A 22,745-nucleotide genomic window follows, 5' to 3' on the forward strand; every position below is an offset into this window, starting at 1 on the left:
ACTACTTGTCCTACAAGGCCGGCTGTTCTAGCCACAAGACAAGTTTGAGTTTTGTTCTCCACATATGATAACGAAGCTTAATGACCTATAGTTTGGTGAAAATATTTTTTTCCTTTTATAATTTGGTGAAAATATCTAAATTAAACTCAGAGTAAAAAAAATTAAAAACAGAATATTTTTGTTATAATTAATACGAAGAAAAAATAACTTATTTAAAGGAATGTTCATGTAACTATACAACATATTACGTACTACCTGAAAAACAAAATATAAATTAAATAATATTTATGAACTAAAATAATCTGTATAATTTTAAATAGTAAACAAATATTTAATAAAATATGAGTAAAATATTATATTTGAATAAATGTTCATATAATTTTGGAAAGTGTTAATGTTTTAATTAATGTAGAATATAAGAAATTTTTATGTTGTTTTTAAAAATGTTCACATGTTTTATAATTTTTTTTGTGTTTGTGAAAATATTTATACATTCTTAGACATTATAAAATAATTATATACTAATGGGAAGATAAATACGGGTCTTGTAAATCCTCAGGCCGCTTCAAATGAAAAGTCTTAATTTTTTTTAGTTATATGATACTTCAAAAATAATATGTGTATATTTTTTGTTAAATATATTAAAAACATGGTGTTGATAATTTTTATTAAATATTTTTGACAGTTCCATAAACAAGTCTTCATATATATGAACATGAATATTTTAACTCTATCTATTACTGTGATTAAGATTTATACTCCTGCAAAAAGGAAAATAACTAACATATGGTGAATGGGCTGCAGTAACTGCAACCCATTTAAGTCGGGTGCATGTTGGTGTATAGAACAATAAGCCTACTTATCTTAGATGGACAAGAAAATTGAACTAGGACCATGCTTGTAGTGAGAGGTCTCTGGTTTGAACCTGTGTCAGCACTATTTTTCATATGAACTTTCCCTTTGTACTGTTTTTTGACGGGCCAGGGCATTTTACAGTTTTTTTTATTAATTTAGGGGTGTTCTGCAAAAAACCGTCGCTGCAGCTCCACCTCGTCACTGACGGCGCCACCATGTCATGCCACGGAAGCGGCATACACAGCTACATACGAGAATTAACCGTATATGCACCTTGAGACAAGTTCCAACACCAGTTTTCCGTATTTTTCAACTTGTGACACCAAACTGCACACGTTGTGCAACTTCATATACCACCAGCGCATTTACCTCTTTGAATTATGTGCCACCAATTTCTCAATCCCACAATTAATTGGTCCTTATTTTTGGTTATGCCATGGCCCATGGCTAATCGTTCCGTCAATCCCATTTAATTAGAGCCTATCTTTGTCTCAAAAAAAATTAGAGCCCATCTACGAAAGTATATGTGGAGCATGCACTGCGTCAGACTCATTCTCCTTTTCCTTAGTTCTGTGTTTTTTTATAAAGCTTCAAATTTATTCATCAATTGTTAAGGTGGTACAAAGAACATTAGAAATAAAGTTTACATCTAGGTCCGTAGACCACCTAGCGACGACTATAAGCACTGGAGCGAGCCGAAGGCGCGCGCTGTTATTGTCCCTCCTTCGTCGGAGTCGGGCAAACATTGTTCTACCAGACAGTCGGTAAGTCGTCGTGTTAAGGCCCCATAAGACCAGCGCACCAGAACAGCTTGATCTAACGGTCTGTAGTCGACCGGTGCCTAGCATTGGCTCAAGGGAAAAGGATGAGTAATAAGAAAACGAAACCACATTATAGGATGATATCATCTTAGACGAGATATAATTTAGTCTCATCCATATGTGTCATAGACAGACCCCACATATAATACTATCAACCACCACCGCCGGCTCCTCCCTTCACCGCTCCAGCAAGCCTCTCGCGACAAGCTAGGCTGTACAACCGTAGGTGGATACTACATTGATAGTAGTCAATCTAGCAGCAGGCTTCCTGCTAAGGCGATTCTCCTATCTATATATACTCTGTAAGGGATTGCCAGCTACCAAACCAATTGGTCAGAGGGAGGGAGGGAGAGAGAGATAGAGAGAGATGTGGAGGCTAAAGATCGGGGAGGGTGATGGCAACCCACTGCTGCGTACCACCAACGGCCACGTCGGCCGGGAGGATATGGAAGTTTGATCCTGCCGCGGACGACCCCGAGGAGGTCGCCGCTGTGGAAGCCGCCCGCCGGGACTTCACCAGCCGCCGGCACCAGATGAAGAACAGCTCCGACCTTCTTATGCGCATGCAGGTCTCCTTAGTTGCACTGTTTCTTTCTTCACATACGCTGCTACCATGTGTATGCAATTAGGAGGGCTTGACGAAAATCAGGACCGTGTTAAACTTCACCTATATATGATTGGGAACGTGTTCCACTTCAAAAGAAATCGGTCAAACTTCACCATGCATTACTTTTTACTTTTTACTGCAGTTGGGACTAAGATCATCTATATATGGTTGTGTGCAATCCAAGGGGTTTCAACCTCCTTTCCTAAAGAAAAAATGGACATGTTAGACGTACGTGTCGCCACAGAGGGCTCACCGGACTGCCTCATCCAACAGCACCAACAGAGATGGTCGCAATGAAATTGTACTAGTATACGTACAGTCCAAATAAATGTGTATATGTGCTTCCTACGAATATATAATAGCTAAAAGTACCATTGCTCATTCTGTTTAATTGAGTAGCCACTTTGTGTCATGCAGTTGTCCAAGTCAAACGGCCTCAAGAAGAACCTTCCTGATCCCATCAAGCTTGAGCAGCATGGCTATGCCACACAAGAGGCCGTCTTGATATCTTTAAAGAGGGCCAGCAGCCGCTATTCCACGTTGCAGGCAGATGATGGCCACTGGCCTGGGGAGTTCGCTGGCACTTTATTTCTCTTGCCCAGCTTGGTAGTACTTTCGCTTTCTCATTTACCAAGAACAATCTTTTTCTTATCTATTATCATCTTCATACATAAATGCTCCTTCCGTAAAGAAATATAAGAGCAGAGGGAGTAGATGTTATTTTCCTGTTTTCACTCCCATCAGCCATTTTTTCAGATTATAGCATTGCATGTGACTGGATCACTGACTACTGTGTTGACATCTGAACATCAAAAGGAGATTCGGCGATATCTCTACAATCACCAGGCACGTATGAATGCCTAATGAACAACTTTGACTAAAACTATAATTAAAGATGCCTTGTATTTTCTGATATTAATTATTAAGAGTGCAGAATGAAGATGGGGGCTGGGGACTGCACATCGAGGGGACAAGCACAATGTTCTGTTCTGTCATGAACTATGTTGCTTTGAGATTGCTAGGGGAGGGGCTGGATTCACATGGACCCATGCTGCAAGCTCGGAGTTGGATCTTGGACCATGGAGGAGCAACTTTAACACCATCTTGGGGAAAATTCTTTCTTTCGGTACGTACAGAACATAATAGGATGTCCAAAGTACATATGTACATACACACTTATTTTTGCAGTTGGTCTTGAAACGGAATGGAGTACATATATTGGGCAGCCTCATATCCTTCATCCCAAAAGGGAATGGAGTACATATGTTGTTGGATTTTCAACCTAGAGGGATTCCTTGTCTTATATTTCCCTAACTTCTTGCTTAAGGTCCTGGGAGTATATGATTGGTCGGGGAACAATCCATTGCCACCAGAACTATGGATGGTACCCTATTTCTTGCCAATTCATCCAGGTTTGGGCCTCCAACTTCAGTTTCTTCATTTACTAGAAGAGTTGGGTGTGCTTTGCTGCGCCGTTCGTGTTGTTGAATTTTCATAATTTTTTTACTCTCTCTCTTTCAAAATATAATGTGAATTAGTTTTTTGAAAAGTCAAACCTTTTAAGTTTGATCAAATTTATAGAGAAATATATCAATATCCATAATATCAAATCGGTATTACAAGATTCATCATTAAATGAATTTTCATATTTTATTTATTTAGTATTGTGGATACCGATATTTTTGGCTCTGAACTTGGCCAAAATAAAAGAAATTTTACTTTTCAAAAAATTAATACACCTTGTATTCTGGAACCGAGGGAATATTTGGTTTCACGAGTAGGGGAGATGATGGGTTGTGTTTTCTTTATTTAAAATATGGTGTTTCGGTGGGCATTTCATGGTGAGATTTTGTGTTATTTGCTAATCCACCCATATTTATGTGGGGAGATTTTATGCGTTTGTGAGTGCATGTACTATACTGGTGCTACAGTATCACTTGTTGACGCTTCTTGTTTCTAGGTGGTGTGAGGGTGCATGGGATTGATATGTTTTAATAGGCCGGTTGCTGCCAATTGATTTAAATAATGGTTGACCTGGTCAAAATGTGAACCAACTCCAAAATTGTATATCTTAATGGAATGCGAGAGTTCAAAATTAACAAGCATGGTAAATTAAAAGAATTTAATGAGAGAGCTCCTTGAGAAATTGTTGACCCGATTAAAATCGAGTGACCCAATTCCAAACGGAAAACCTAATTAAATTGATCGTGAGGCATTAAAAATTAGGAAGCATAATGTATGTAATATGTAGCTGAATTCATTATTTAGACTCTCTTATCTAGCATCACACTTTCTTACTACTCCCTCTCATACTTTTTACATAATGTATAACATGCGGTTTTTTTAAAAAAAAATTAGCTCCCTAGATTGGTTCTACCAGAATAATCTCATTATTTTACTTTCAAAATAAGTTTTTAATTTGACTTTTTCCTTGAAAAAGAAGATAGTCCCTGTCTCTGCATCATAATGGTGCATGCAGCCATTCTTAGTTTCATAATGAATTAGTGAACAGTATTTAAAGTTGTGCTAAAAATGGATCATGGAAATGGAATCTCCATTCATTTCACCTCACACAACCGCGCTCAATCCACCATATTTACGTTGCCTGCAAATTAAGGGTACTCATGATGATAAGTGGTCCATACATCATTGCAAACTCCAAAAACTCGGATGTAAAGCTTTCAGAAAAATATCAGATAATTCTCACTAATATACGAAATATTCAGGATAAGAGTATATCTCATTAGTGATGTCAGAGCAATAAATACACAACTGAATTTTGTCACAAAATTCTCTCCACTCCACACCCTTGTTTATTATTATGAATTATCTTATAAACAGTCAAATATACATGCATATGCACGAACTATATTTTATTTATTTATTTTGAAAACTAACCACTTAATTGTTTTTTTGGTGGAAGTACTGCAACCATCTTACATGTATTTCATAGAATTTTACAGGATATAGTTCAACAATTACTGATGTTAACTATGTACAAACAAGGGAATAGAAAATAATGCATGGAGTACCAAATACATATACTAGACTCATCCTTGTTATTTAATCAGGGCGCATGTGGTGTCATTCTCGTTTGGTATATTTGCCCATGTCATACCTATACGGGAAGAGGTTCGTTGGCACTACAACATCAATTGTACTAGACTTGAGGAAAGAGCTCTACAACGTACCATACGATGAGATTAACTGGGACAAGGCTTGCAATGGGTGTGCCAAGGTATCACTAATACTCACTTCAACTATTCTATCAATTCTTTGCTCCGCTTGTTATTTGAGGTAATTTTGTACAAACTCTAGGTATTCCAGTTTGTTGTGGAATCATTATGTTGGATATAGTCTGGAATACACTACATGAATAAAGCTTAAACTTAACGCTTGACAAAAGGGCAGCGTGTGAAACGCTAATGTAGGTGCACGAGGCTGAATTGGTGAACTTGAGAAACCTACCGTACCATCACGTACAATCCAGAAGGTTTGTTTTTAGTAAATGCAAAGATTGTGATTAAAGACCACTAAGACTGAACATCTACAACATAAAAAGACCCACAATCACTAGAAAGCATTACAACTAATTTCAAATTAACTAACAAACACTGTCCTTGATGCCATCCAAATATAAACTAATGACACTGCATGCCTACTAAAACCTCGGGCAGAGGAAGTGAGAAGCCATCTCTACAAAGAAGGTCATAATTGGGTCGCTCCTATTTCGAGAAGATAGAAAGTTGATAGTAGCCACCAATCGCCAACATCACATCACCTTCAAAGACGTCATCATCATGCCCGAGTGACCTCGATCTCACCAATTAGCATGGATGCGGTCATGGTCTAATCGACATGCAGGAGATGGCCCCAAGAGGCCAGAAAGGGCACATGCAAGACATCTTGTACATACTGTAGATGTGCTAGAAATGCCAACCTCTGATCATGCTTCGAATAAACACATCGTCGTACCCTTTCCCTCTTGCAGCACACGCCCGAATCTTAAGCCTATATAGGTTTAATGGTAATAAATTATTGAACTCTTTGATCCACATGATTCTATAATTGTATTAGCAACCAAAAGGCTAGAATATGACATGCATTCCTGGGAAAATTAGAGGTTTGCAAAACATTAGAATTTTAAGACTTTAGTGTCTTATTCTTGAATCATGATAAACACAAGACTCCTGATAACCACAGTAAAATCATAATCAAGAAACCCTAGCCTCATTCTTCGTGAATAGAAATTATACAACGAGGTCTAACTAGTTCATAGAATTCCTGTGATTTTCCAACAAAACAGAAATCAAAGTAAAATTTCTGTAGTTATACATTTTCATGTGTTCCTTTCAATGAAGTGGAAAGGTTATTTCAACAAAATAATGTATTCTAGTTTCATGGTTTTCTCCATTTTTTGCTATTAGGAACCATAACATAAGGAACCAATCATAACCAAACCTTTTTATATCCAAACGTTGCTACACCATCAGTGATTCTTCCGCGAGAGATCCAACATATAGCTCCCCTCCGTAAGCAATATTCTCCATCGATCGTGTCCATCACATCGAAGGATGAAATTTAGTTTTGGTGTGGATTAATGGAACAATATGAATATTATTAAACCTCATATAAAGGAATAGAAGTATGAAACCAAAGGCTTTCTATAATCATGACTATAGCTTTCAAATATCTTGTGAACTGAAATATTGATTTTGGTTGCATTCCAGGAAGATCTCTATTATTCCCATTCAGCATTGCAAGATATCGTATCGGCTACTCTCAAGAAAGTTGGTGAACCAATATTTATGCACTGGCCTGGTAGCAATTTGCGGGAGAAAGCTCTGGACAATGTCATGAAACATATAAAGTACGAGGATGAAACAACTCAATACATATGCATTGGTCCTCTAAATAAGGTAAAGGAGGGGTTACTTTGAGTAATTTTTGCATCATTGTTTTCCTTAAATAGGTCCAACATCCAAATGGCTCCTATAGTTGATTTAACTTTGTTAAATCCATTCACTACTTATAAAGTAAATTTGTTTCTTTCATAATTTGTTTCAACTGACTACTAGGAATTTCTAAGCAGATGTTGAATATGATTTGTTGCTGGGTAGAAGATCCAAACTCAGAGGCATTCAAACTCCATATTGAAAGAATATATGATTTCTTATGGGTCGCCAAAGACGGCATGAAGCTGAAGGTGTTTACGAGCTCTTCTGCATTTCATTAAAAAATAACTCATATGGGCATCTATTAATAGCTTTAACTGAGCTGGAGGCAAAAATTGGAAGACAAGTTGATATACATAATTTGAATCAAAATAATATCTATGATGTCTCTTTTACTTCAAATATATCCATACATGCCACAACACGCCAATGCTCAACGAACCTTTATGATACTATGAATTGGCCCCACTCACTTGGCTGAGGGAGTGTATTTAGATTCCAACAATGTTCAAGACCTCTCTTCTTGAATTTTAGTGCATATTTCTCCTCTATAAAAGACATAGTTTCTGCTACGGGTTTGAAAAAACAATATGTTGGTCGTTTACTCACTTCACGTTTTCATATAGAATGTATTTTGAAGCGAAGATTAAGGTGTTACCAATTTTGAAAACACTAGATGATAGCCCCCTCATTATTGAGAGAATTATTTGAAACATATTCAATGAGATTTGGTTGTATGAAACATGAATATGAATATTTAGATTAATAATATATGAACTAAAATATAAATTCATATTATATCGTTTGTGGGTAATATATATTATATGTGTAGTTAAAAAATATTTATTGAATATAAGAAGCATAATATAATGGGAATTTGTTTCCCATGCAAGTTGTGGTGGGCCTTTGATAAGGTGGTATGTGCGCATGTTGCGACAAAGAGGTAGTGGGAATAAACTACTTAAGTATACTATCTGATACCTCACAAATTGTTGTGGGAACATGGTCGTCTCTAGAAATTCGAGGCCCCGGGGGCGAAAACAGGGGTCCAAAATTCTAAAAGAATCATATAACAAAAAAATAATATAATAAATGCATATTGTCACTGTATTATATAATTTTGCATCTGTTTTATTTTGCACAGTGTTTAGATATATTTCAAATACTAATACTTAAACACGGTAAAGGGGTACTAAAACAATAAACTAACCTCATGTTCTAGTGAAAAGAAGCATCCATCTAGTATTCCTTAAAATGAATTCTTCAATCATATTCAAAGATAAAACAGCCTAGTTTGTGAAAATAAATAAAATCACGGACAACCGATCTAGCCCTGTCAACAAATAAATAAATTAGCAAGACCTAGCCCCATGGATAAATAACTGTCCCGAGCCCCGACCTAATTTAGCCTTCGGGGGGTTCAAATTAATCAAGTACTACTGGTCAATTAGCAATATCTACTAGTGGATGACTGGAGGCAGAGGTCGTGGAATCGTAGGCGATCATCGATCGGGTGCAAGCAGATGGTGTCCTAGTGGCTGGGCGATTAGCCGCCGGTGGAGCTGCGGTGGCGAACCGATGGAACAGTGAATAAAGGATACCTACCTAGACAATTAGTGGAAGCATCATGTGGTATTGACAGAAGGTTAGCAGCGTCATGGGCTAATTTTCTAGTGGGTTGGTCCTTTTTCTTTGGTTCATTGATTCTGTCAGTGGATTAAGGCATTAAACCATCTTTTTTAGCGTTAAGCCACCTTTAAACGTGTATATGTTGTATAATATGCCATGAAGATTCTCGGCCCCAAACTTTTGGGGGCCCTGTGCGGTCACCCATCTTGGCCCCCTCCAACGACGGGTTGTATGGCAATATATTGCAATATATATTTCAAGGACATTTGGTTGTATGGAACATGAATATGATTAGTAATATTAGAACTAGAATTGAAAATGCAAATTATTTAATGTGTTTGATTATCTTATAGTTCTAAATTATTTGTTAAATATAAATATCATAATATAATAAAAATTACCATGCATTTTTGTATGTTGATGAGCCGTTTACTTGTGCATGGTCGCATGTTGAGGTGGGTTGCATGTTGAATGATGAGGTGGCATGCTTACATGTCTAGAGAAATAGGTTTGTGGGAGCTAGCTATTTACATATAGAAGATATAAGATATGATAGGGAGTAGATAACTCAAGACTCTCTTGTAGTTATTTTGGAAGACCATGTATTAAAGCTAGTATGAGTGGGGATGAACAAGTGCATATGTTTGGCAGGAAATAAACATGTTTGGAAAGAAATTCAAATGCATTTCAATCCAATTGCTAAAATAGTTGTTTTTACATTGAAATAACTAAGGATAATGTGTACTTCTTAATTTACTCATAATCTTATACCCTTCTTTCTAGTCTTACAATGGCAGCCAACTATGGGACACAGTTTTGACAGTTCAAGCTATATTTGCTACTGGCCTGACAAAAGAGTTCCCCCATGCAATAAAACTTGCCCATGACTATATAAAAAGTTCACAGGTAAATATACAAAATGCTACATGATAATGTATTTGTTGGACACTAATCAATAAGGGTTAACTGTTGAATAATATTTAGTAGTAATTATGTCTAAATGTTCATGTAGATTCATGTGAATTTTCCTGGAGATCAAATTGAGTGGTATCATCATATAACTAAAGGTGGATGGACACATTCAACTGCTGACCATGGGTGGCCAGTATCAGACTGTACTGCAGAAGCATTGAAGGTAGTCCTCCCACTTGATTTTTGTATTATCCAAAACCTTTGTGTAATACCATTCATGTATACCCTTGTGTAATATGATTCATATAGTCAATATGCATAATACCATTCGGGTAGTCCATGTCTTCCAACTTTGGTAATCAAAATTATTATAAGGCAAACATTTCAAATTTATCTTGGTTGGCATGCATGCATGTAAACTAGGTTAAATTAAGTGTGCAACACCCTACCCCTACATTATACCCCCGTCTACGTATAAAGTGGCCAAAATACGCATGACACCCTGGGGACAGGGACAAGACAAATGCAGACCCAAGGAACATAGTCTGAGCCCGACACCAGAGCACCAAGGTCCAAAGCAATTGGGTTTGGCTCAAGTACAAACAAATTGACCATCACTGGCCGAAGAGAACTCATCCATATCGAATCACACCTCTGCCTTAGCATGGAAGCGTCATGTGCCGACATTACTATCTGGGAATCGTCATGCAAGGTCCACCTTTGACTTCTTGGTGATGCCTACCAAAGTGGTTAATGCCGCGATCACTTGCGGTAGAAGTGATATTTTGTACATGTCCAAGTATGCTTTCGTATTTTTCTAAGGGACCTCCACTTTGCTCACCTCTTGCAACTTACCAAAAACCTCCAGCAACCTATACTCTGTGTGCTTAGTCACCGGGATGTTGCACGCCTTATTCTTCTTTTTTCAGATGACCACTTTGTCGCCCCCATCCACCTCCATATGCGAAGGCGTCGGGGGTCCCAAGAAGAGGGTGTGGGACCTCGCAAGTAACCCTGGAAAATCCTCCACAGATAATGGTTGCGCATCAACATGTATCACTTTAGATATAACACTGCTCATCTCAACCTATGACTCAACAACAATACCAGGCTTGCTGAAGGCCTCCATCATGCTCTCCATATTGAAACCAAGCGGCTCCTCTAAACTAAGAATCAGACATGCAAGGAAGTGCACATCGGAAGATGAGGAGCAGGCCTTGGAGAGGAGAAAGAACATAGCCTCCAAGCTCATTGCATCGACAAACTCCCCACTCCCGTCCGACGGGAAAACATGGGCCAACCACACATCATTCCCCAAGTGGAGCAGCCCATGGCACAGTTGAGGGTAGGCGAAAACCCTAGGAGAGGGCATCATTGGTTCATCAAGCATAGGATTCCTATGTCGTGGATTGATGCCCCGGCTCAACCAAGAGCACTGCAACAAGAAGATCCTGCTCGACAGGAGAGCGAGGAAGATGGAACATTCCGCTAGACAAGCTAAATTATCTCCATGGGACGGTGCCAAAAAGCCTCAATGTACGGATGCATCCTAGAAGCAAGGTCGACCGACATGCCACGACCAACCTCAGCTCTGAGCCAATGACTAGAGGAACGCACCGACGAGGAGGGCATTGGCGATAGGCCAGGGCATTTGCTCGCAAGATGGAAAGCCTTGTAGGATTGCCAATATTTGAGCGGCTCCTCGCATGCCGCGGCAAAATGCTTGCTGTTGAGACAACGAAAGCACTATGCGTCCATCCACTTGAGATTGGTGGTATCTCATCCTGACTGGCCACCGGACATGACGTCTTCGCAACCAGGTTTCTCATAGTAGCATCGGCACATCTTCTAAGCCCCGCACATCAACCCAGTCTCCATGATCCGCGGCAGGCGACAAATTCCCACCCCCATATGCCCTAGGGTTGTCCCAAACCACCAATGGTTTGAGGTGAGGCCGCGGATGGGAGGATGAAGTAGTAGCATCAACTTCATCCAACAACCGCCTCTCTCAGACCACCACCGACTGGAGGCGAGACTGCTAGGCGGAGCGCATAGTAGCATCATCACCAACCCACAACAACCGCATCGACTAGTTGTCATAGCACGTGGTCGAGCAGATGGAGGTGGACGTAGCAAGGCCAACCATCACCACCGCAGCAGCTGATGAGGGGGCAAGGTGGCCCTGCGGGGCCTGCACGGCGCCGGCATAGAGCCCCTCTAGTGGGAAATCCAACGCAACCAAACTAGCAGTCAGGAGACTGGGGAACTGAGCAAGCCGTAGCAGCAAACTTAGCTTGAGATTCGCTGCATCGAGCGGAGCCGATGACCGCAAGATACATTTGGGCAATTCTATCCAAATTATCTATGAGTGTGTTTGGTAGCCGGTCCCGGCTTAGCGTGGATGTTCTCCCCTTATACATGTTGAGTCCATGCATGCTGAGTGCATACACTACATTGTGTTTGGTAGCATGTATGTGCTAAGACATGCTCACTCAATTTTTTGTATGAGCTGAGCTAAGCCTAGACCAATTCGCTCGAAGTCCATTCGCTTGCAGCCCCTATTCCATGAGCTAAATCAATGGTGCATTAATATGAATAAGCTAAGACTGCATTTCTCTTAAGGTTATATTGATGTTGATTAAGCTTCCTCCTGAATTGGTTGGCGAGCCTATGGAAAGAAGCAAGCTTGATGATGCAGTCAATATTCTATTGTCTTTGATGGTTAGTACCTTCCAGTTCTAACCCATTCTTTTGTTTATTCATTTTTTCGTAGCTAGTTTCAACTCATTACTCACATTTTCTAATTAATATTCTCATTTCTCGAATGGTATGAAACAATAATGTACGTTTTAAAATTCTTACTCGATACACCTTTTGCAGAACGATGATGGTAGTTTTGGTGCATATGAGCTAACAAGATCTTATGAATGGCTTGAGGTGAGTTTGAATAAGCTTCTAGGAGGAACATTTTTCATCTAGTATGTGGGGAGGAAGAAATTTTTTGTTGAATTTATCATATAAAGTTCATGTATAACAATTCTTGTTACATCAATTGATAATGCTATAAGTTTCCTCTATGCAATGATGATCATTTGTTTTTCATACTCTTTAGTTGCTCAATCCTTCTGAGAGCTTTGGGGATGTAATGATCGAGCATTCGTAAGGGACTCTGACCATTGGTTGCTTGCTTAGTTATTTCCGTTGCTAATTTTGTGTTAATTTTGATGCATTTTCAATCTTTGGTCGCACACAGGTATGTTGAGTGTACATCATCAGTAATTCAGGGTCTAGTGTTATTTAGAGAAATGTACCCCAAACATTGTCGCATGGAAGAGATAGAAAATTGTATCCAAAAGGCAGCTGACTACATTGAGAGCATCCAACAGAGCGATGGATCATGGTTTGAATTCTCGTTAAATTTGCTCCTGAAGTTTCTCTCTTTCTTTGTTCTTACATAATGGAAGATTCAACTCCCAGCCTCTATATCATTTGAACTTGTCCAGTTAATTTTGTACTGCAGGTATGGCTGCTGGGCTATTTGTTTCACCTATGGTACATGGTTTAGTGTGAGAGGATTGATTGCTGCTGGCAGAACGTACAAGAACAGCCAAGCAATCAGAAAAGCATGTGAATTTCTGCTATCCAAGGAGCTTCTCCCATTAGGGGGGTGGGGAGAAAGTTACCTCTCCAGTCAAAACATGGTAAATTTTCTCCTACTTTCATGTATTAATTACTCCAATTAACCGTGATCGGTGAGTGCTTTAATAAACTTACAACATAGGTTTACACCAATCTTGAAGGCAACCGGCCTCACGCGGTCAACACCAGTTGGGCCATGTTGGCCCTAATTGATGCCGGACAGGTGATTTTGTTCCTTTGAAGCTTGCCTTTTAGTTAAATCCATTCAGTGCATGCATGTCCTATAGTATTCATTTGCTACACTACTTGTGAACTGCAACTTGTACACAACCGCGTACACATCTCCATTATTAGTGCAGATCACAGTATATCATTCTGTGTTGAATTGGTTTGTATGCTGACAGTAGTACATATTTTTTTCCGAATGAACAGGGTCAAAGAAATCCTGCACCTTTACATAGGGCGGCCACGGTTCTTATCAACTTCCAGTCGGAGGATGGAGAGTTCCCTCAGCAAGTAAGTCATTCTCTTTTATTTTATGAGCACCATGTGCTATGCTTGCAAGGGCAAGCAATAGTACGACAATGTATCTCCATAGAAAAAAATAGTGATTGAACGATATAAACTCCAATTAATTGATTGCAACTTACCGTTAATTAGTGATTACAAATATAATAACAAGATCTAAGTTAATTCCTAGTAGCTAGTGTGCTTTGGAATAACTTTGGCATGTTTCCTCACTTGACAGGACATTATTGGAGTTGCCAACCGCAACCTTATGCTCACTTACGCCCAATACAGGAACATCTTCCCTGTCTGGGCTCTTGGAGATTACTACCGTAGAATAGTGCTCACAACATAAAGGGAGAATCTGTCATGTATATTTAGCGGTTGAGAATTACACACACTACCGTAGAATGGTGCTCACAACATAAAGGGAGAATCTGTCATGTATATTTAGCAGTTGAGAATTACACACTGTTTGATGATAATTTGTGCACATAATTTTCCACGTCTCCATGGAGCATGGAGTGCCTATTCCCAAAAATACATGATACCATTATCAAGATATCTACAAACTTGTTATGTTTATTTTAGATGATTTGGTTATTACAGTATTCGCTGGTTCCTCTAGGTGTTATTACAATATTTGTTGGGTTCCTCCAAGCGATTCATTTTACCTCGCAGAAATTAAAGAACATCCAGGAGCGGAGTCAGTTACCCGCAGAGCATTGTAATCAGTTCACAACCAAACATAAAAATTCTAACAATAGGCTTGAGCACAGGTCACTTCACTGATTGAGTGGCACACTAAATTGCAGAGAAGGGAAACTCGTGCTCCCCAAAGGAACTTTTGTCCGAGATTTTGTTTGTAGGTTAGCGCCTTTTTCAGTAATCAGTAAAAATAATTGTTGGTCTACTTACAATACAAAGAATATGTAGCAACCTATATCACATAATTCTTTCATATACAATTAGAAGCAAGCCAGTCTATGAAACTACTATAAGTACATTTTAGTATTCTACACACTTTTAAGTAAATGTTTAGTAGCATTATACACACACGTGCGCGCATGGCCACAGGGAATTATCTGCAGCAAAATGAAAACCATTATTGTGATCTGTAGAACACACGGTGATAGCAACATATAGGGCTTTGGCCGATGGGATCATGCGCAGCAGCACGTACGCACGCGCCGCTGCCTAGCTAGGCCTGCTGACCTTGTATGCACTCTATGTATGTTCGTTCATTGAGAAAAATATAGTCGGGAAAAGGAGTATTAGGGTTTCGCCCTCCGATCTCCATTGCTGGAAAGAAATTAATGAGCTGGAGGAATAGCACACGGACCTTATATCTTGTAGTAACCGGGAGAGACATGTTGTGGCGTCCGGGCTCCTGGTCGGCGGCGGCGGCGGCGGCGAAGAACCTGGTGGGCGGTGGCGTCTTTCTCATCCTGTGTGTGTCATGACTGAACTGGGTGGGTTTGTCGCTCTTTCTTGTTGGCTTTTGTTTTTCCTTTTTTTTTCTCTTTTACTTCTTTTTTCACCAGTTTCTTCAGTTTTCTTTTTTTTCCTTTTACATTGGTTTTATATTATTTTTTTCTCAGTTTTTTTTTCTTTTAGTTCTTTCTTGTTTTTCTTACTTCTCTTCGGTTGTATTTGCTTTTATTTTTTGTCCATTTATATTGTTTTTCTTATTGGTTTTCCTTTTTGAATTTTCAGCGCACGTCTAGATTTGTTATAATTTGTGAACTTTCTCACAAATTTGAACTTTTCCAGATTTTGTGAAATTTTCAAATTATAAACTTTTTTCAATCATGTGAATTTTTATTTTCAAATTTTTGAACTCTCTTGAACTTTTTTCGAATTTCATGAGCTTTTCCATTTTTTGAACTTTTTTCATTTTTAATCGTTTCTCTTTTTTGAAAAAATCAACTATCAACCGTTTTGGCTTGGAAGCATGCTAAATAGTGAGCTCAGCAGCCACCACGTGTTATGCGTTGGGCGCTCAGCAGCTTTGTTAATTTAAGGAAAAGAATATTGAGAGTTTGTTTAATATTCTGAAATTGAAATATTTACGGAAAAGATAAATCCCAAATGTTCGGATTTTAACCATGAGACCCAAATGTTTATCATGGCAACTTTAGTTGACTCGAGGTGGCAAGTTTTGTTGGCAAGCATGGCAATTTTTTGACAAAAACCAACTCACAAAATTGCCATATTGACCAACTAAAGTTGGAGAGAATTTCTTATTTGACCCTTTTTTAAAATTTGGTTCCCTATTTGACCCAAAAAGTGTTTTCTTCCTTATTTGACAGAGGATGTAAAATGTGTTGCCTATTTGGCACTTCCGTCTATTTTGACCACTAACGGTGTTAAATGCAACATGAAAAGACCATTCTATCCCTGATGTTATACATGGCTAAAAAAGATGGTTTGATTCTTCAACATGACAGGCTCGCAACTGCCTCGCATACAGACAAATACTACTCTGCTGCAAATACAAACACGGTATGCATGCATGCATAAGGGACTTCAGCAGCACCACCGTCCCGTTCCTGCTGAATGTACTAAGTACGTACGTACCGCCAACCTCTCGCAAGTGCAAGGGGCCTCCTGGCTAGCTACCTAGCTCCTTGACGTATGCAAATGCAAATACATATGCACCAGCGGCGGTCTGTTGGAGTTAATCACAATTAACTTGAATTAGTTTGAGTTAACCATCTTAGCACATGTACTATACGCACGAAAAACTGAATGCTTAGAAGCGGGCTCTATTCAATTACTATTCATGCATGAAATATATACACATGCACAAAACTTGCAGCACAGGGCGTACTACATCCGTCCAACGACAATATATACTTTTCCTCACGAATTCTCGAGCACCGTTGTCCGCTGGCGAGCGATACAGATAAGGCCACGAGCTGCTTTCAATTTTCTTTCTTTCGCCCCTAATAAACCGGTTTAGTGGAACAAGTGAAGGATCGTTTTTTCAACCATATATGGCATCAGGGGTAGAATGGACTTTTCATGTTGCACTTACTACTGTTTGTGGCCAAACTAGACAGAAGTGTCACATAAGGAATACATTTTTCATTTGTGATCAAATTTTTTTTTTAGAAAAGGAGGATGACCCCGGCCTCTGCATCTGGGAGATGCATACGGCCACTTTATTAATTATTCTCGAGGACCTTACAAAGTAGTACAACAATATGTCTGAATCCGCCATCTTGGCAACACATGCCGCTACTCCTATCCATATGATGAAGGGGTGCAAGCTGGGCCATATACCCAGACCTCTCACCTATGCCTAACATCTAAAGCTGGAAGCCCCGACCGAGCCACATACCGGGTCCGGGTCACAATCCAGTCCGACGCACTCACATGTGTCGTCACCACCATCTTCCACTTGTCCATCTTCAGAGCAGATTGAGGTACCAACCTTGGCAGGTTCCTCCGCCATCGACGCCACCATGACGCCAAATAACGACCACCACCTATGCCAGTCCATCTCCAAGCCGAAGGAGCGCTACCACAAGATGAAGACCGGCGGTAGAATATATGAAACGTTGCACACATTGCTGCCGCCAAACACCTCACACGCACCGCAAAGCGCCCACCGTGCTTCCGAGAATCCGAGGCGACGCCTTCAAGAAGGAGCACGACGAGGGTACGACGCCGTCGCCCACAAGGGGAACTTGAGCTTTCGCCCAACAAAAGATCACAGTGAAAGATGGGAGAGGACCTCGACAAGGCCTCCAAGAAGGGAACGGACGCCCAAATAGGGAAGAAAAAACTTTTTTTGTCAAATAGGGAAGCAAACTTTAAGAAATGTCCAAATAAGGAATTCTCTCCTGAAGTTGCCATCTCGAGTCAGCTAAAGTTGCGATGAAAAAACCTTTGGGTTGCTTTGCTTAAAATCCGAACGTTTGGGAGATATCGACGTCCAATATTTAATGAAAAAATATAAACTGTAGCGTGTGCACACGCGCGCACAAAAAGGAAACAAAACCAGGACTAGAGAGAAGTATAACACACAACAAAGGCTACAGTGACTCTACACACATTTATGCTACACTGCGCTGGCCCGATGGAAAAGAATGATGCGCTATGCTACAGTACGTGATGTGCTAGTATGCAGAGTTTTGTTTTTAAGGGGGCACACAACATTCTAAAACCTTCTGTAGTTTAGGAATTACAAAGGTTTGAACCTGGTAACACTTTACTCACTGATAAAGTCCATAATCAAGTTCTATGAAATAACTAGCCACTAGGTAGAATTTAAATGGCAAGCACTCAAAATAATGTGACACCTAGTTTTTACAACAACTCACAAGCTTATATGAGACAACTGGGCAGAATTAGACTGATAAGCACAACAAAACACCGCAATAACTATGTTTTAGAACAATCGACAAGTTTATACGAGACAACACGACAACTGTACAACAAGACACTACGGCAACTAGTTTCTACAATAAGTAACAAGCTTTTTGAGACAATGTGACAACTAGGTAGAATTAAGATGACAAGCACGGGAAAACATTATGGCAACTAGATTTTATAAGCACTAATAAACTTTATGAAACAACATGTCGATTAGGTAGAATTAAAATGGAGAGCGCATAAAAACAGTGTGGCAACTAGATTTATAAGCACTAGGGGTGGGCATATAACCCGAAAACCGAACGACCGAACCGAGTTAACCTGGACCGAAGACGAAGTGACTGGAACTGATTTATTCGGTACTTCGCTCGGTTAGCGATTCTGTGAAAGTGAATTTACTTTGGTAATTTCGGTCTACACACTAGGTCCACCGAATTGACCGAATCACTGAGGCCCACCTCTATCTCGCGTGTCCTCCATAAATTAGTTCACGTTCGTACGCTCTGTGTTGAGGTAATAGCACCCCAGGTACCCTAACTTGCACAGAATGTGATGATTTAGTCCCAAACTTGCAAAACTTGACTCCACCATACCTCAACTTGCACCTCATGTGATGATTTAGTCCCAGGCCAATCACAGCTCGACAATTGGCAGCCAGGTGGCTGGACCGGTCAGCGCACGCACTTTTGTAGAAACCCCCCTGCCGCCGCGTGCCAGGGGCCTCGAAGACGCGATCCAGGAGATGCTCGGCCAGCTCGGCCTCCGCGAGCCGGAGCCAGAGCGGCGCACCACCAACCACTATCCCTCCCCGCCGTCGCGCATGGAGCTCCACACCATGGCCCTCTCGGAGACGATCCACTAGATGAGCGCGTTCCCCGACGCGCGGCACGAGGTCTACTCCTGGGAGTTCTACAAGGCCTACCTCCGGTCGCCCTGGCCCATCGACCCGCCGTCGGCGACGAGCGCAGTGCCTCTCCATGTGGCGCAGCTGGGGGCGGCGATGAGGGGCCGCTACCCTTACCTCGCGGACGAGGTGGCGAGGCTGGCGAGGTCCAAGACGGCGGAGCAGCGTGCGGCGCTGGGCAGGAGGTTGCTGCAGATGGACGCTGCCGCGCTGGGCTCGCCGGAAGATCGGTTGAAGGAAGCCACGCGGGCCGGGAAGGAGGCCATGCTGGCCAAGCTGCAGTCGAAGGTGCGCTACGCCAGGGCCAGGATTCAGGCGGAGGCCATGGTCGAAACCGTCAAGTCTGCCGCTCCCAACCAGAAATGATTTAGGTACTACTAGTAGTATGGGTCAGGCTATGGTGGAATGCTGATTAATTAGGAGGCAAGGTGAAGTTAATTTCGTTTCATGGATGGGTCTTATGTGTGTAATCTCCAAAGCTAAATGTATGACTTAACCCAATTTGATCGGGAACTTAAATCTACAGTCCTGCTCATGCGCGATCTGTTCTGCATTCATCTTCTTTTCACTATGTGGAATGTAAATGTAAATGTAGAGTACTAGTTTTGCTGATTCTTGACACATTTTTTGCCAAAATTTCTACGTTCGCAGACGAAGAGAACAAAGGATACAATACTTATGAACAGAGTAAATTGAGAAAGTGGTCATTCAGGCCAGAGTAGATTCAAGTCTATATTGATGCAAATAGCCCTAAATATTGCTAGCTAGATACATTAGACATGTCCACGATACAAAGTGCAAGGTCACCTCCTGATCAACATTTCTTCCATAGTTCGATCCAAGCCTGATACTAGTAGCCACTATAGCAAATGGCTTCCATTTGCATTGCATCTGCACATGACAGAAAGATCAACCAACTTTGCCACCTGACCATCTCAACCATGGCCTCCGTGTCGACCCTGGCCTTGGCGTACTGCACCTCCGCCTCCAGCTTGGCCTGCATCGCCTCCTTGCCGGCCTACGTTGCCTCGCTGAACTCTGCTTCCAGGGCGGCCAGCGTGGCAGCTTTCGCCTGCAGCAAGCCTCTACTCAGCACCTCACGCTGCTCTACCGCCTTCTCCATCCTGGCCACCTCGTCGGCGAGGTAAGGATAGTGTTCCTGGACGGCCCTAGCCCCGCCGTCCCAGCGGCGTCCGGCAGCGGCGGCGGGTCGATGGGCCTGGGCGCCTGGAGGTACGCCTTGAAGAAGTCCCCGATGTAGAGGGCGTAGCGCTCGTCGGCGAATGCTCCCATGGCCAGCGTGGCCTTCAGGACGCCCCTGATGTTGCGCTCCACCCGCGAAGGCTCCTCCACCGGCGACGCCTCCTCCGGCTGCGGCGGCGAGGAGTGCTGCTTGGAGGTGCCCGGCTCCGCCTCCGCCTCAGCTTCTTGCGGCTGCGATTCCGGTTCCGGTCTCGTTTGGGGTTGCGGCAGCAGCGGTGGTGGAGACGGAGACGGAGGAGGAGGCGGCGTGGTGGCATCACCGGCAGGCCCTTTCCCATCGAGGGCGAGCTTGTCCACCGGCGCCGGCGCATCTCTAGTGAGCGCGAGCAGACGCAGCGCATCCAGGCACGTCTGGGCCTGGGCGGCGGCCTCCTCGAACGGACGCCAACTTGTGAGCTCTGTCGCCCCGCCAGCCCGTGAACCCTCCTCGAACGGACGCCAACTCGATTCCGACGTCTTTAATTCAGGTGGAGGTGAGTGCGGGTTGATTAGAGGAAATGGTAGGGGGTTTTCTGTAAAAGTGAGTGCGCTGACCGGTCCAGCCACCTGGCTGCCAATTGTCGAGCTGTGATTGGCCTGGGACTAAATCATCACATGAGGTGCAAGTTGGGGTATGGTGAAGTCAAGTTTTGCAAGTTTAGAACTAAATCATCACGTTTTGTGCAAGTTAGGGTACCTGGGGTGCTATCACCTCCTGTGTGTTGCCAGCCCCTGCAAACAGTGTCGTAGGCTGGTCGCTTTGTCCCCCTGATTCTCTCCTTAATTCGAACGCCCATCTGCTTTCTTTCTTTTAGTGAACCTACTAGGTGTTGTTTGCTGCTGCCTGCTGTCTCGGTCGCCTCGTTATCTTTTTTTTTCTTTCAGCAAAACACGTGTTTTTATCTAGCCCACACAAACCGCAGCTCTCAGCCCAGCGGAGACAAACAAGTAGTAGCAGCTACTATCCCATCCGGCCAGCCCAACCCAGCCTAGCGCGGTAGTGCCCAGGCAGCCAGGCCCTCTTGTCATGCACGATGTCAAGGTGTATTTGGGCCTTGACGAATGAAACTCTTGTGTCGAAGATGACGGAAAATGTGGAGCCATGTGCGAAGAACTGGTTGTTTGAACTTCATGAGGCACTAGACCACGCGGGTTTTACGAGAATGGTCGTCACAGTATGGGCTGTGTGGTATGCAAGGTGCAAGGCAATCTATGAATCTTTATTCCAAAATCCACACCAGACTATATCCTTTGTAGACTCTTATCTTCAGGAGCGACAACAAATTCCCACTTGTGAACCGAGAGTGCAGGTACATCCGGTACCAGGGTAGCAACGTCGATGGATCTCACCTCCAGCTGGCTTCAATAAGATCAATGTGGATGGTGCACTAGCTAGCAAGGAACAGGCGAGTGGGAGTGGCTGCTGCAGTTTGTCGAGATTCAAATGGCAATTTTCTTGGCTCGTTAGCAGTTGTGTTTGGGGGCATCCGAGACCCGGTGACTCTGGAGATATACGCATGTCGGGAGGCTCTATCTTTGGCGGAAGATCTGCACGAGCAGAATATCATGGTTGCCTCAGATTGTCAAGGTGTGGTGCAAGATGCCAACGAAGGGACAGGAGGTCCCAATGCAGCTGTTATACATGAAATAATAGACCGCAGAGCTAGTTTTTCTTCTTGCTCGTTTGTGTTTGAGCAAAGGAACTTTAACTTCGAGGCTCATAATCTCGCTAAATTTGCGTGTAATTGAGATATAGGTAGGCATGTTTGGTTGGGCACTCCTCATGACCCAAACCGTGTACCTATGAACATTGTCTTGAATCAATAAAGTGAGCGAGATTTCTCAAAAAAAAAAGCCAGGCCCGACCTGCTCGAACTGTTCGGTGCAAAACCGAATAGCGGACCTATCGATCCGAGCACCGAAGGCTCAGTTTCTTTTATTGCCAAAGACCGATCAGTGGACGTTTTTATAGGAACCGAAAAAGCTAAAACACCGAAGTACCGAACCGTTCAGTTTGGGGGAACCAAACGCCATTAAGCACCAACAATGTCTGCACAAAACTCCATCGAAAAATTATGGTAATTAAGTTATTTTTTCTTTGGCAACTATGTAGTTAATATTATGATGAGTGGAACAATGTGGCAAGTAAGGGTGAAAAAAAATAGTTACCCAAACATGTCGACATAGGATCTAGTTCAAAGATCTCGTTGCGACAAAGTCAACGGTGAAAACAGATCATTGATTGTATTAACTATTTTAAAGATAAAACTTTTGAATTGCAGTCATTAGAG

General features: G+C 41.9%; 1 pseudogene; it reads left to right on the plus strand.

The window, feature by feature from the left end:
- Nucleotides 1-2,043: 2,043 nt before the first annotated feature.
- LOC119304982 lies at nt 2,044-14,280 on the plus strand (annotated as a pseudogene).
- Nucleotides 14,281-22,745: the final 8,465 nt, after the last annotated feature.

This window comes from Triticum dicoccoides, chromosome 5B, assembly GCF_002162155.2.
Source record: "Triticum dicoccoides isolate Atlit2015 ecotype Zavitan chromosome 5B, WEW_v2.0, whole genome shotgun sequence".
In the NCBI taxonomy this organism is placed as follows: Eukaryota; Viridiplantae; Streptophyta; class Magnoliopsida; order Poales; family Poaceae; genus Triticum; species Triticum dicoccoides.